We start from the raw sequence: 15,739 nt of genomic DNA, 5'->3' as shown, positions 1-15,739 counted from the left end.
CGACCCCCACCCCCGCCCACTGGAGACCCAGGCAAACTCCTTAGCCCTGGACAAGAAGAGAAACAAGCCCCACAGAGGTTCTGCCCATCCCCCAGATGGATTTCCAAAGCCAGGACAGCTGAAACTCCTATAGGGGAGCACAACTTCTGAGATGAGCTCACAGAAAGGAATCACAGGAGGGTGCAAGAACACACACGCCACGCAAAAGAGGCAAAAAACAGAAGAGCTTACACCTAAGGGAAGAGAGCAGTCCAAACGGCGAGAAGCAGTATTTAAAACAAGCCTAATTGATGTGCAACAGAAAGTAAGGTTGTGTTTTATGGCAATGACACAAGTATAAGTGGTTATTTAAAAAAAAAAAAATAATATTCTGGAGATGCAGTACTGTAGGGGTACAAGCACAGGCTCTGGAATCGGTTGCCTGGATCTACATTCCGTCAGTCGCTTACTGGGTCTGTAACCTTGGGCAAGTCCCTTACCTTCTCTGTGCTTTGAGTTTGTTGGGAAGATGGGAATAATAAAATTACATCTACTTCATGGGGTTTTTATGAAGATTAAATAGTTAATATTTGTAAAGTGTTTAGAGTAGCTCCTAACATATAGTAAGTACTCAATTAATATTTGTTCTTATTATCTTGGAAACAGAATATGCTGTTGTTGAAATTGAAGACTCACTAGGTACGTTGAATAGCAGAATAGATAAGATCGAAGCCTGGAAGGTTGCCTCCCTGAATGCATCCCAGACTGAAAGTTGGAAAGTGTGAAATTAAGAGACCTGGAGGATAAATGCACAAATTCCAATATCTATTTAATAAGAATTCCGGAAGCAGAGAAAAGAGAATAAAAGGGAGGCAATATTTGATAAATAATTGAGAAATTTCCAGAACTAAAGACAATTGATATCATCAGAATAGAATAAATAAGGGAAAAGATATCTAAATACATTGTAAAACAATTATCAAGGATAAATTTTTTTAAAATCCTTGTCAACAAGCAAAAAGGATTGATCAATCAGTAAATAGGTAGATAGATAGATAGCTCTTATTGGTTCTATTTCTTTGGAGAACCCTGACTAATACAGAGGCAATATTGGAGGGTGGAGGCGGAATACAGGGCTTCAACACTCAGGTGCACCTGGGCAGGAGGCATGCTGGGATCTGGAAACAGACCTGCAAGGATGGAAGGAAGCGGAGATCAGGCCAGATGTCTCCAGTGGGTGGGGCATCTGGTGGTGCAATGAATCAGTGAATAAATTCTAGTCCTATGTAAATTACTCAGCAATGAAATAGAGCTGCGGAAGATTAGCTAAGATTACACTATACTTATAAACATGGATTTTAAGCACATTATTATTAAAGAGTAAAACTGCAGAGAGGGCTTCCTGGAAGGTTCATTAACGTTGGCAAAGTGGAACAAAAATAGCAACGCTGTTTATTCACGTTGCTGGGAAATGAGTCAGAGATTGCAGTCTGAAATTCAAAGCTAGGTACCAGGATCCTGGAATTGTATGTACAATTTTATTTGGATGGAAATATACGACATTTTTCTAGGAAGACGGTCCAAGACTCTACAAATTAAGAATTATCCATCATGTGATTTGTGATTCTTGGTAACTGAAGTTTCCCGTCTCCTTTAGGACAGCTTAAATCATTTTTAGGGAAAAATCTCTCTCCTCCGGAGTATGACATCTGTCCTTGAGTTCATACAGATAGTAGACTAAGTATAAATAAGCTTTCTCTTATTGACTTCTCTGGTAAAGTGATTAACCATATTATGCTTTGGAAACATTCATAAGAAGTTTTAATACCCAGGCGGACCTTCTCCCTAATAGCTTGTACGCCCCCTACTCCTGTGCCTTTTTAGTTCTATTTACTTCTGAAGGCATTTAGTTACTTTCTCTCCTCTTCCTGTTCACCACTCCTTAATGAGGGGCTGTGTATCTTCGTTCTTCTAATCTGTTGTCTAAACTTACATGACATTATCTGGATGAGGGGCTAAGGATGGCAGAGGCTGCATAAGGGCCGTTTTTCTTAAAGCTTTGTGTCCTCACTATGATCTTGTTCATTTCCTGGTTTGTATTTGTGCCAAAAATCTGACCACTGGATTCATCTGGGCATTGCTACATTTTGTTAAAACTAAACAAACCAGTTGTGGCAATAACCTTGGGAGACTGGAATATATTTCTGGAACAGTTGCCGTTTTTTTCCCTCATTCTAATTTACAACCCTCTGCTGTTGGTTTGATCTCGTCCCAGGTTTCTGAGGGCTGCTGGAGAAGGTCATAGCTTTTTTCTGATTTGATACATTCATCATGTCTGATCCCACGCAGCCCACTCAGCAGTCTTGCTGATTTATTATCTTACTCATAGTGAAGATTTCCAAGTTACTCTTTTTCTAACTCCTCACGGGAATGTAAGCTCCATAAGGGCAGAGGCTTGGTCTTGTTTCCTTGTATCCCGAGCACCTATGAGAACCTGACACCCAGAAGACATTTAAGAAATACTGGAATGAGAAAACTACTGTCCAGAAAAGTCTTACATTGGGAAGTGGCAGAAGCACATTCTCCCATCAACTGTTGGGTCACCCAGAGTGGGGAGTGGAGCAACACAGGGAGTCACCAAACTCAACCCTAAATTCACCTTTAATAACATTGGTAAATGGGATTTCATGAAATTGAGAATTTCTCTTCATCATAGGGCTTCCCTGGTGGCGCAGTGGTTGAGAGTCCACCTGCTGATGCAGGGGACGCGGGTTCATGCCCCGGTCTGGGAAGATCCCACATGCCGCGGAGCGGCTGGGCCCGTGAGCCATGGCCGCTGAGTCTGTGCGTCCGGAGCCTGTGCTCCGCAACGAGAGAGGCCACAACAGTGAGAGGCCCACGTACCGCAAAAAAAAAAAAAAAAAAAAAAGAGAGAATAAAAACCCAGAGTGTTATATTTGCAAGGTCTAGAACTGACAAACTGCTCGCATCCAGAATACATGAAGAATTCTAACAAATTAATAGAAGCATGGGCAAAAGACCTGAACAGACACTTCACAGAAGAGGATATCCAAATGACCGATGAACATATAAAAAGGTGCTGAACCTCCTTACTCATCAGGGAAATGTCAATTAGACCACAGAGAAATCCTACCCACCACAATGGCTAAAATGGAAGATACATCCCAATCCTCCAGGGTAGTTTCTTCACTACCCTGATGTCATAAACATATATAGTTATATTTGATTCAGAAATATTAAAGTTTATTTTTTTAACATTTAGGTTTCAGTATGCCTGGAAGCCATTTTGGGGGTTACGTAAAGTAAAAGTTCAATTTTTTCCACACAAAATTTCCTAATTCCATTAAGCAAATAGTGCATTTGTTACTTAGTGCCCTATGATATACTTCTTCCATATGCCAAGTTATCATAGGATCATAGGTGTGGACATATATCTGAGCTATCATGTTCCATTTTCCTATTTATCTATTGCTGCATCAATATCATACTTTTACTTACTTTACATTTATGATAACTTTTGATATCAAAATTACCTTTCCTTTATACCTGATTTATACCTTCCTATTGCCTTCTGGAAAAAAAATTCTTTAGCAGCCAAGGCCCATCATAATCTGGCCTTTAACCTCCACTACCCTCTCCTCCCCTACCCCACACCCTATGCTCTTTGTTCCAACCATAGCAATATCTACTTAAGTGGTCAAAATGTATCATGCAGGCAAAGACATGGAATGGGAAGTAAGGAAAGGGCACTGAATATGTAAGGCTTATTGTTCTATGAATAAGGAATGATTTTTAAAGAAACATGCTCCTCAAAATCCAGTATTAAACATAACATAACAACATAATTTGGGGCAGGAGGTTAGGAACCCTATAAGTGCATCAATGCTGAAGTTCTTATCTTGGCTGAAAGGAAGTGGTGGAGAGAAGACATAGGTATTAATAATCTTTAGCAGAGATTAGGGAAAATTAAGCAAAGATAAAAGATTTCATAAGTCAAGAGTAACTAAAAGAAAGCATAATAAACTAAACAAACAAAAATACCCCACCAAATCCCAGGAATGCCAGGTTAGTTTAACACTCAAAAATGAATTAATGTAACTTACCATATTCACAGACTAAAAAATAAGAAAAAAAATATGATCATCTCAGTAAATGCAGAGAAAGCATTTGACAAAATCTATCATCCATCCCTGATAAAAAGTCTCTGGAAACTAGGAATAAAAGGGAATTTGCCCCATCTGATAAAGGGTAATCTATGAAAATCTATAGCTAACATACTTAATGGTAAAATAGTTAATGCTTTCTAAGTTTAGGAACAAGGCAAGAATGTCTCTTCCCACAAATTCTATTCAAAATTGTGAAGTTTCTAGTCAGGGCAACAAATTAAGAAAAATACATAAAACAGCAGTCCCCAACCTTTTTGGCACCAGAGACCGGTTTCGTGGAAGACAATTTTCCACGGACCAGGGTGGGATGGGGAGGGGAATGCGGACGGTTCAGGCGATAATGCCAATGGTGGGGGGCGGCAGATGAAGCTTCGCCTGCTCGCCCACCCTCACCTCCTGCTGTGCGGCCCAGTTCCTAACCAGGGGTTGGGCACCCCTGGTATAAAAGACATCAGATTGGAAAGGGAGAAGGAAAACTGTCTTTATTCACAGTGGACATGATTGCCTACGTAGGAAATCTGATGAAATCTATTTTTAAAAAAGCTACTAGAAGTAATAATTTTAGAAGATCAGTATATAAAAATCAATTGTATTTCTCAATATTACCAACAAACAATCAGAAATTTTAAAAACATCATTTAGAATAGCATACAAAATGAGATGCTGAGGGAGAAATCTGGCAAAAGATGTGCAAGAGCTGTACACTGACTACTACAAAGCATGGCTGAGAGAAATGAAAGGAGGCCTCAATAAATGGAGAGAAATAGAATATTTATGGCTTGGGAGATTCACTATTGCTAAGATGGTAATTCCCCCTAAACTGATCTGTTGATTCAATGCAGGCCCAATCCAAATCCTAGAAGTCTTTTTTTTAATTGACAAGCAGTGGGGAAAGGATGGTCTTCTCAGCCAGTGGTATGGGGGGAAGTGGATATATACATGAACCAAAATGAATCCTTATCTTATACAATGTGCAAAAAATATTTCCAGATGGATTGCAGATTTAAATGAGATAGGTTAAATAATAAAACTTTGAAGGGAAAACATAACAGAATATCTTTGTGATCCTGAAGTAGACAAGCTTCTTAAGTAGAGCGTAAAATCACTAATCATAAAGAAAAAATAAATAAATTTGGACTATATTAAAATTGAGGAAGCCTACTCACATAGTACACTATAAAAGAATAAAGAGTCAACTCACCAAGTGGGAGAAGATATTTTCAGTACATGTATCTGACAAAGGACTCTTATACAACATATGTAAAGAACTTCTACAAATCAATATAAAAAAAAAGGCAATCCAGTAGATAAATTGGCAAAATACTTGAACAGGGACTTCACTAAAGAGGTTATCCAAATGGCCAATAGACATATGAAAATAAGGTCAAGTTCATTAGGCATCAGGTTTAATGCAAGTTAAACCCAGTATTAGAGACCACTGTGTACTAACCAGAATTGATAAAAGGAAAAAGAAAATATCAACTTCTGGTTAGCTTGTGAACAACTGGATCTTTATGCCCTGTTGGTAGAAGTGGAAATTCATGCAATTTGGAAAATCATCTGACAATTTCTACTAGTGCTGAAAACACATGTACCTGATGACCCAACAATTCCATTCCCAGGTACACACCGCACAGAAATGTGAACCTATGTCCACCAGAAGTCATGGACTAGAATGTTCATTGCAAAACTGTTCAGACTGGAAACCACTCAAAAGCCCATCAATGGTCAAATGGTATTCATTCCATCATGGTATTTCCATACAATGGAATACAACTTGGCAATGAGAATGAGCAAATTACAGCTATGCACAACAAAATGGATGAATCCCACAAACAGAAGGGTGAGGAAAGTTACAGCCATGGGTGAACTCGCAGACATTGTGTGGGCAAAAGAAGCCAGGCTCAAAGGGGTACGTGCTGCATGACATGTACACTTGCATTCACGGAAAGCACCAAGAGAAGCAAAGCTACTCTGTAGCGGCGTAAGTCGAGAGACTGGTTATTCTCGGTCGGGGAGATAGTGGCTGGAAGGGGATACAGGGAAGCTCCTAGGGGTCTGGCCATGTTCTTCTTTATGGGCTGGTTCCTGTGGCACAGCTGGATTCAGTCTGTGATCATTTAACATGCTACACACTCACCATACTTACAATTTGCTGGAGATATACTATATTCAGTTAGAAGGTTTCTATTGTGAAAATGAAATGACCATCAAGTGTTAAATAATAAAGACAGAGAAGTTATATGGAATTCTGATAATTAAAAGCCAAAGGATCAGCACAGGCTTAGATGCTATTGGAACTTGGAGGTAAGAGTGGCTGGCGTGGCCTGGAGCGCTGCCAGTGGTCTTTGTGGGGGAGGGGTACTGGAACGGCCTCAAAAGACAGCCTCTGGATGAAAGGGAATAGGTCCTTCCGCTCCAGATAAAAAATAACCTTTGAAAAGTGGGCCAATGATTATAGCCTATTCTTTCTGTAAGGAACGGCACCAAGAAACGGAGGAGAGCTTAAACAAGCTTTACTTGGGAACGCTCCCGGGTGAGGTTCACTGGTCCGAGAGAAAGGGGCCAGAGAAGTCGCGCCCGGGCGAGGGTTTGGGCAGAATTTACAGGGGAAGAAGGGAAAGGGGTGTGGTGAATCCGGGAGGGCGCAGGGTATTCCTTATTTGGTGGTCTTTTTGGGTATCGTGGCAATATCTGGTGCCAGTGGCATCAGTCTTGGGACTGTTAGTCCCGCCCCTCGAAAGGCGGAAAGGCTGGGACGGGTGGAAAGTCCCCAGGTCAGTTTCTGGAACTGGGTGGTCCGGAAAGTCTCCAGGTCAGTTTCTGGAACTGGGTGGTCCGGAAAGTGTCGGTCTGATGCAACCTGTGAGTCTGATTGCGTTCCCCCGCCTCAGGCCATTTGGCCTTACACTTTCCACGCAGAGAAGTCTTTCTGACCAGCCCTTTAAAGGAAAAGATTAAAAGGGACTTTCAGCATATAGTGGGGATGGAGACATACCTGCATGATCTGAGTCAAGTTACTTTGCTTCTCTGAGACTCAGTTTCTTCATCTGTAAAATGAAGGGAATAAGTGTCCCTTCAGAAGATTAGGGGAGTTACATATGATGGTTGACATAAAAATGTTAGTTAAAAGAAAATAAAAGATGGGCCCTAGATGGCCTTCCTTGGTCCCTAAATAAACTGTGTATTATAGTTTCAGTTTAAGCATAAAGCTTTTTCTGGACCTCCTCCCCACCAAGCACCTGTGGGTGACAATGATAGACATAGAAATAGCAGACTTCAGACTCCCTGCCCCCCAGATGGGAGCTGCTGTTAATCAGCACAGAGGCCGAGGGCATCGGTGCTGGGGTGATCGATAGAGGGGGCTGCAGTGGGTCTAGGCTCCTTACAGTTTATTAATTTAATTCCCTTTGACTGCTCCATTCCCTGCCTGGAGATGAAGCAGCACTTTTACTTGAGGACAAGAAGCCTGCTCGTGGGTTCTCAAGTCCCCTGATGCCAAATGTGCATGAGTCTTCAGATTCTGAGACTGCTCCCTGCCCCTGAAATCTGGGAGGTCAATGTTATGAGTTGCAGGACTCCCAGGAAACAAGAAGTGGAGGGCGAACTCAAAACATCTATTGCAGGGCTTCCCTGGTGGTGCGATGGTTGAGAGTCCGCCTGCCGATGCAGGGGACACGGGTTCCTGCCCCGGTCAGGGAAGATCCCACATGCCGTGGAGCGGCTGGGCCCGTGAGCCATGGCCGCTGAGCCTGCACGTCGGGAGCCTGTGCTCCGCAACGGGAGAGGCCGCAACAGTGAGAGGCCCGTGTACCGCATAAAAAAAAAACCACCCCCAAAAATCACATCTATTGCCAAATGTCCCACTTCTTGGGACTTTACCACCTCTTGCCTGGGGTTCTCGTGGGAGCCTCCTAAATTACCTCCCTGCCTCTAGACTCTCCTTATCACCACCCTCCACTCCCGCCACACCCCTCCCACCAGAGTAAGGGTGAAGTTCAAACTACAGAGCAAGCTATACAGGAGTCTTTGGGCTCTGGCTCCCTGCCAGAGACCGGCGAGATTGCTGCTGTGCGCTGGGGAGGGATGGCGGTGGCCCATACGAAGGCAGAGGCAGCTGAGATGCTGAGAAAGAAACTAGCTGTTGAAAAAGCTCGCAGGAAGTAGAATCAACCGGAAATAAAGAAGAAGCAGCAGGAAATAAGGTAAAATCAATAATTAGGAGGATAAAATCAACAGGAAGTCAAATCAAACCAACAGAAAATAAAATAGAATCAACAGAAAGGAAATCATTTGGATGGGTTTTTTTTTTTTTTTGCGGGGGAGGAGTAAAGAAGGGAGAGGAAGAGTAGGGAATCTCTCCCCAGATTCTTTCCTGGAACCAGTGTGGATGGCGTTGCCATTCCCTGTGATGGGAAACACAGCAAGAGGATGTCTTAGCCTGGGCCCCCTGCAGACAGAACCCGAGAGAAAGGCTTGTAGTGGGGCTGTTCATTGGAGAACATAGGACCAGAGAGAAGGAGGGAGGGCCTGGGGAAGTGAAACAGGAAGGGAGAACCCAATGCAAGGAGGCCTTATTAAACTGGCCACCACTCTGAGCGACTGCTCCGTCCCATGGACACTCTGGGTCACTTTATGAAATGCTTCTCAGGACTGTGCTCCTGGGGGAAGGCAGTGGGAGGCATCGGCTCCTATCCCATTGGTCAAGACCTGCCCGTCGGTGTTAACTTCCCACACTTCCGGCTGGGCAAGGATGAGTGCCCAGGAGTGTGACACCCATGAGAGAAGCCCTGGGACAGGGCGTAAGAGACACATGGCCAAAAGCTGAGACCAAGCGACCCTGTACAAAGCTGATCAAAGCTCAGCAGAAAAGGCCAGGGCAGCAGTGGCTGGAAACAGGTGAGGTGGGGGCGGGGGGTGTGAGAGCCTTGTACTCAGTTAGAGAGAGAGGTATGCGGGAGGCATCCCATACCCACTGCAAAGGAGAATAGATTAAAATAGAAAGGTCATGCCCCTGTGCTTGAGGAGCCCACAATCGCATAGGAATGCACAAAGAGGGACAAATTACACACGAGGTGTTAAGTGTGCCCTTACTGCTAATCTCTGTCAATGTCTATTTGCTTTGTGGCAGGTACTGATGTGAGTTAAGTGCTTTACCATGGATTTGTTCATTTAATTCTCACCGGCAATTCTGCAGGGAGGTACTATTATTAGCCCCATTTCACAGAGAAGTGATGCATTGTCTGAAGGCATAATCTAGTAAATGGCAGAGCCAGGATGCAAATCTTTTAACCCCTTTGGAGTTATCAGAGGAAGGAGAGGCTGAGTTTGGTGGGTGGGAGGGGGCAGATCAGCACGAGTTGATTGGAATAATACCTCTTGGTGTTTGTGCAGAGGTGTTCACATCTGTGATTTAATCAACGCTAATAATACAAGGCAGCACTCATCATTATTCTCTTACATTTACTGAAGAGGAAAGAGAAACCCAGAAAGAGGTGAAGCATCTTTCTCCTGGCCACCCAGAGCATCAGCGGTGAGGTCACTGCAGGATGTCGGCCAGATGACAGAAGGGTAGACCCCTTCCCCACTTCCGCCCTCTAAGTGGGCAGCCTGCTCCGGGAGAGGGGTGACCAGCAGGGCCTGGGCCCACTGGCATTCCAGTGCTGTCCCCAAGTGAGTCTGGCACCCCTAAACAGACTCAGTTTTACCTCTGGTAATTTCCTCCCTCCATAAAGATTTGGGGCTACAGAAAAGAATGGATTCCTCAACGCTGAAAGCAAATGCCCCTTGATTCCAGACACGGGGAAATACTTATCCTCCTTTAGATCACATCTCCTGGGTCTTTTTCCCCGAAAGCCAGTCTTGGGGCAGTGGGCCACCAAGCTTACGGCAGCAGTCACACTCCAGATAGCAGAAGACATTTGTGTTCCCTTTGGTTTAAGTCAACAAAGAGAGTTTTCGTGATGCACAGAGCCGCCTGGACGGTCATCGTCTCCAGGGTAGGTGGGCTAGTCCTGGGGTGAAACCATGAAATGGACAATCACAAGGTATTTTATAAAGTAATCTCGTATATACACACTTATATATATTTATACTCATATATATATGTATGTATAGTATACATATAGTACCTATATAGTGCTCATAAGGTGCCAGCCTCCTTGTAATCCTCTCAGCAGCCCTATGAAGCAGGTACAATTAATGTCCCCATTTTACAGAGGAGAAAATTGAGTCAAGCAGAGGTAAGTGATTATCCAAAGTCTCACAGGTAAGCAGGGGAACTGGGATTCAAGCCCAGGCAGTCTGGCCCCAGAGTTGTACTTTTAACCTCTAGCAAGTGTGACGCGTCTAGACGAATGAACATCGGACTGGACATTGGATTGGAGATGGACTGAATTGGACAGGTTGCCCAGATGCAGCTCATTGAGTAAGATTTCTGTTGCGCTCACCCCTCCTCCCCATCTACCCCATCCCCTAAGTTATTCTGCAGGCAATATGACCCCAAGGGGTACTGGGACCCATTGCTTTGACCCCCTCTATGCTGCCGGAGATGACCCATCTGGCTATCCTTCTTGTGACTCAGAGGTTATTTTCCCTGAAAATGTTTGCCATGTGCCTTACTCAGCTCCTTGGCCCAGTCGTCTTCTAGTGTGACATCAGGGCTTCAGGCTGGGGCCAAGGTCCCCAGACACCCACACGGCCTCTGGAGGAGCAAGCATGAATGACTCTGGGGACAGAGGGTGGAAGGATGCCTTAGGAAGAACCCAGGTGCTTTCACCTGGACCTTAGTGGGAGATGCTTAAGAGTGAAGACTTTGGGACACCAGTTGCTTCCCAGCTGATGACCTTGGGTGATCTGACCCCTCGTGGGGCCTCAGCTTTCCCATCTACAACCTGAGATGATTCCTAAGGTTCTTCTTGTTTAATTTTTTTTTATACATAGGATTTTATTTTGCACTGCTATAACAATTTCATTATAGTCCAAGGGAGAAAAAGAAAAAGAAGGCTAAAACCACCACACTGAGCAAATTACTGAAGCTTTTCTACTTTTAACAGGATTTTCCATCTGGTAGGTTTATTGTCATATCCCCTTCAAAACCGACAAGATGCTCACCATATTTTAAAGATTATAGGTGGCCACTGAAAGAAAAATTTTACACAGTCACTGTACATCAAGGTTGAAAAACTGTCCTGCGTGAAAAATATACTTAGAAATCATGTGAATAAAAGAAAACGTGATTGTGTTCAAGGAAAGATTAAAGTCCTCGTAATGTGCCGTCTAAATGTGGACACTCACTCCTCCTGGAGTCTCTCAGGCCGGGGGCAGTTCTTTCTTCCGCCCACCTCACTCATTATACTGTGTTTTTACCCAACAGTATGCATTAAGGCAAATAAATCCTTTTCTGAAGAGGTCTTAGAGAACTGTGGACAAACAGCAAACTTTTGGCGTTAAAACAGGTTAACACACACATAGCCTTTAGAATGTACATTAGGCCTATTTCTCTCAGGCTAGTGACAAGAAAAAGATGAACACGCTTGTTAACAATGTCAAAAAGTTTAAAATTCAGTGTCCAAGCAATTCCTAACGATGCTTCTGTAGCTTTAAGCTCTAAACGGTATAGAATTTATGCAAATGCATTAAAGAATCCAAGCTTGGCAAATTACACCCAAGCAGGTTATTAAACTATATATACAGAAAGTAAATGATAAAATACAGAATTAAAAGAGTCCTTCTGTTTTCCTTATAGCCTTGAAAATTGACAAACTTTTGAGGACAGTTCCATAATATTAAACATTAGGTAACCACAGGTGTGGGGACACCTAACTACACAAACCAATTTAAAATACTCAGGATGACTTTGTAGTGTTCAATACAATTCGGTGCGTAGGTAAGGGCACAAGACAACATTGAACAAAAATAATCACGTCAATTGACCTAGAAATCAAATGCAAATAGATATGAATACAATCTCCAAAATCTGTCTCTTTAAGTGAACATTAACCATTTATTCAAAGTTACACAAGAATTTGAAGGATTAAAGTCTTCTTCTGTGACATAAAGCCATTTCGAAGAGTTTCATGTCTCAGCTGAGCAGGTGGGTGAAAGAATAGGTGAGTAGCCCCTTCTGGGCAGCGAGACAGTAAAAACAGACTCAACAGCAGCCTCCCCCGGCAGGCTGTCCTCCCTGACTGCCTGCGTGCTGCGTGGCGTCCGTAGCAGCATGCTGACGGCCAATTTTAATACCATTTGCCTCATTATTAATGTCAAAGACTCCTTGGATTTTTTCATACATTTCTTTTGCTGTATTAATAAATGCCTCTTTACATTAGAAGCAGTCTTAGCAGAAGTTTCCATGAAGATAAGTCCATGTTCTCGTGCAAAAGCTTCACCTTCTTCTTTTTTTACTTCTCTTCTAAATTCTAAATTGTAAGGAACGGCACCAAAAACGGAGGAGAGCTTAAACAAGCTTTATTTGGGAACGCTCCTGGGCGAGGTGCACTCGGCCGAGAGAAAGGGGCCGGAGAAGAGACGCCCGGGCGAGGGTTTGGGCAGAATTTATAGGGGAAGAAGGGAAAGGGGTGTGGTGAATCCGGGAGGGCGCAGGGTATTCCTTATTTGGTGGTCTTTTCGGGTATCGTGGGGGACCGTTAGTCCCGCCCCTCGAAAGGCGGGAAGGCTGGGCCGGGTGGAAAGTCCCCAGGTCAGTTCCTGGAACTGGGTGGTCCGGAAAGTCTCCAGGTCAGTTTCAACCCGGGAGTCTGATTGCGTTCCCCTGCCTCGGGCCAGTTGGCCTTACATAAATCACTTTTATTTCCAGTAAGCATAATGACCATGTGGGAATTGGAATGCTGGCGGGCATACTGTAACCAGGTTGTCAAGTGGTTGAATGTGTCTCTCCTTATAATATCACACACTAGTAAAGTCCCTGCTCCACCTCTGTAATACGACCTTGTGATGGAACGAAAGGACTCCTGGCCTGCTGTACCCCAAATCTGAAGTTTTATCTGTTTCCCATCAATAGTTTTCATTCGAGCACCGAACTCTACACCAATAGTAAGGTCATGCACTGGCTGAAACCTCTTGTCTGTAAACTGTAGCAATAAGCATGATTTACCAACGCCTGTGTCGCCGATGATAATGTACTTGAACAGACAGGCGTACGCCATGGCCGCGGCCGCCCGGCGCCAGGGCAGACGGCTCCCGTTCCGCCGCGCCCCTCACCACGGCGCCGCTCGGCCTCGAAGCGCCAGGCTCCGCCCGCCGCAGCCGCCGCCGCCGCCGTCGTCAGCCGCCGGGAGTGAGGTGCCGAGAGGAAGCGGGAGAAATCGACACCATCGGAGGCAAGGGAGAAGGCGCCCAACGGAGCCCAGCTGAACAATAACAGCGGCCCTGGCACCTCCGCCCCGCCTCCCTCTTCTGGTTTTAACAGCCCCCGAATCTGACCGTTTGTCTTCCGCTCAGATCCTCCAATGGCTCTTGGATCCCTAGGGCTGTCTCTGGTCTCTTTTCAAAAACAGGTAGCACAGCTGGGTGATTCTTCAATGCAACATGCGTTGCTACAGGGAGGACGTAGGCTAATACCTTCTACTGCTCCAAACAAAATAGCCTTACAGTCTTTTATTGTATTTTTTAAAGAGGAGAATAAAAATGGAGAAGTACCCTGGTAGAATGTTGACTTTGCCATCCTAGTTGAATCTAGGGGAGAATCCTTGCTGAAAAAAAAATGCCAACAAAATGTATCTTCTTATTTTTTAAGTTGAGAGTGAAATGGTGCATTTTCTAGGCAGTTATAACTTCAAGACAAGTTTCCTATCTCCCCTGGTGGTAAGATGGCCACCCCTAAGCCCCTACCATGAAAAAAGTCTGTGGCGACCACTGTAGGGACACAAAGAGATAAACAAATTAGTGCAGCAAGGCCTTCCAGGTATTGTGATAAAGGTCTTTATAAGTCATAATGGGGACACAAAGGAGAATCAGCTCCTCTTGGGTGGACGGTTGGGCACACATCTGCTATTAGTTAGGACAAGTAACCCTAGCTGCTGTGAAAACCATGCCCCAAATTTCAGTAGCTTAATGCAATACAAATTGACGTCTCACTCCAATGTCGGCATTCTTGCTTAGGGGTGGTCTTTCCCCCCACCATCCTGGGACCCTTCCACACTATGGCTGTGCCCCCCCCTGGGGTCTTGGAGTCTGCTGCTGGATCCTCTGTCTCTGGCTTGGTGATGGGAAAGGAGAGAGACCAAGCCCGAGAGGTTCTCATGGGCTACGTTGTGAGTGACTCTCCTCACTTCTAGCTCACAGTCCAGAACTCAGAGACCCAGCTGCATCCAGCTGCAGAGGAAGATGAGAAATGGCGTCTAGCTGCACGCACAAGACGAAAGGAAGTAGGTTTGGAGCTGTCAGTCTCCACCACGAGCCTCCACAGCAAAGCCATCTTGTTCCCCTGCAGGTGTGTGAGTGCACACTCCCATCTGAGTGTGCACTCTGCGGGGGTGGTCGGCCGTGTGGGTTGCAGCGCCGCTTCTTATTTAGAATTCCAGGCTGGAGCAGAAGGTTTGGGGCTTAAAAGGTGCTCTGTACGTTTCTATTGGCAGGTTGATGAGTGCATGAATGCTTGAGTTGGATCTTATTTGAATTTAATATAATTTTGAACTAACACTGTGCTTTGCAAAGGCGATGATTCGTTGTATACGAGAAGAGTTCTAACTGGCGAAGGAAAATTCTTTGAATGTAAAGGACCTTTATCCCTTGCAAGCCTACCTGTCCTGACCATGAGATCAAGTCTTAACACCATCATCATTCATGGGATGGCAGACTAGGGAGATGGTAGACGGAGTACGCAGTATGCGTTAAACTAGCCTGTATGCTATCGTAGCATGAGTCTAAAACCCTTATCTAAAATAGGGTGGCAATTATCATCATTCTATGCAAAAAAGATGACTTTTTCTTTGGTAATAACTCTCATTTGGGGGCTCACGGTGGTAACCGTGGTAGGTCAGGACCTCCCCCTCCAAGGGCCATTTGCCATTAAGTAAAGACAAGGAAAGGATAGTGGGAGTAACAGCAGCTGCTGTTAAGGAGACCTTGAAATATTATCTAGACCACAGTTTCTTAACTTCAGCACTATTGACATTCCGGGCTGGACCACTCTTTGTGGTGGGGTTTTTCCTGAGCCCTGTAGGGTTTTCAGTTGCATCCCTGACCTCCATCCACTAGATGCCAGTGGCACCCTCACACACACATCTGAGTTGTGATGACTTAAAATGTCTCCAGACACGGCCAAATGCCCTTGGGGATCAGAATCACCGGAGTAGAGAACCCCTGATGTGGGGAATCCCTGATGAGACGTGTAGATGTGGGGCCACATTTCCTAGTTCTTGCTCCTGCTCTCTTTAAGGCACAGCACACGAATCCCCAGGCACTATTGTACCTGTTTAAGGAACATGTGGCTGAGAACTCTACCTGAGCTGTCAGCATCCCCTAACTTCTGAGCAAAAGGTCGGGTTGGAGGGATGGGGGTGAGCCATCAGGCTGCCTTGAAGGGTCCATTCCGGCAAGATCGTTCCATG

At 44.6% G+C, this 15,739-nt stretch overlaps 1 pseudogene across 1 annotated transcript; it reads right to left on the bottom strand.

Annotated features, from left to right (window-relative positions):
- Window positions 1-11,760: 11,760 nt before the first annotated feature.
- LOC307182626 (ras-related protein Rab-2A-like) lies at window positions 11,761-13,333 on the bottom strand (annotated as a pseudogene). The gene is made up of 3 exons (XR_013831732.1): window positions 13,282-13,333; window positions 12,964-13,209; window positions 11,761-12,586 (listed from the first exon to the last, which is right to left on the bottom strand). The product of XR_013831732.1 is annotated as a ras-related protein Rab-2A-like (transcript).
- Between the last annotated feature and the right edge of the window lie 2,406 nt (window positions 13,334-15,739).

This window comes from Stenella coeruleoalba, assembly GCF_951394435.1.
Source record: "Stenella coeruleoalba genome assembly, chromosome: 2".
Taxonomy (NCBI): Eukaryota; Metazoa; Chordata; class Mammalia; order Artiodactyla; family Delphinidae; genus Stenella; species Stenella coeruleoalba.
This window is presented reverse-complemented; position numbering and strand designations above follow the sequence as displayed.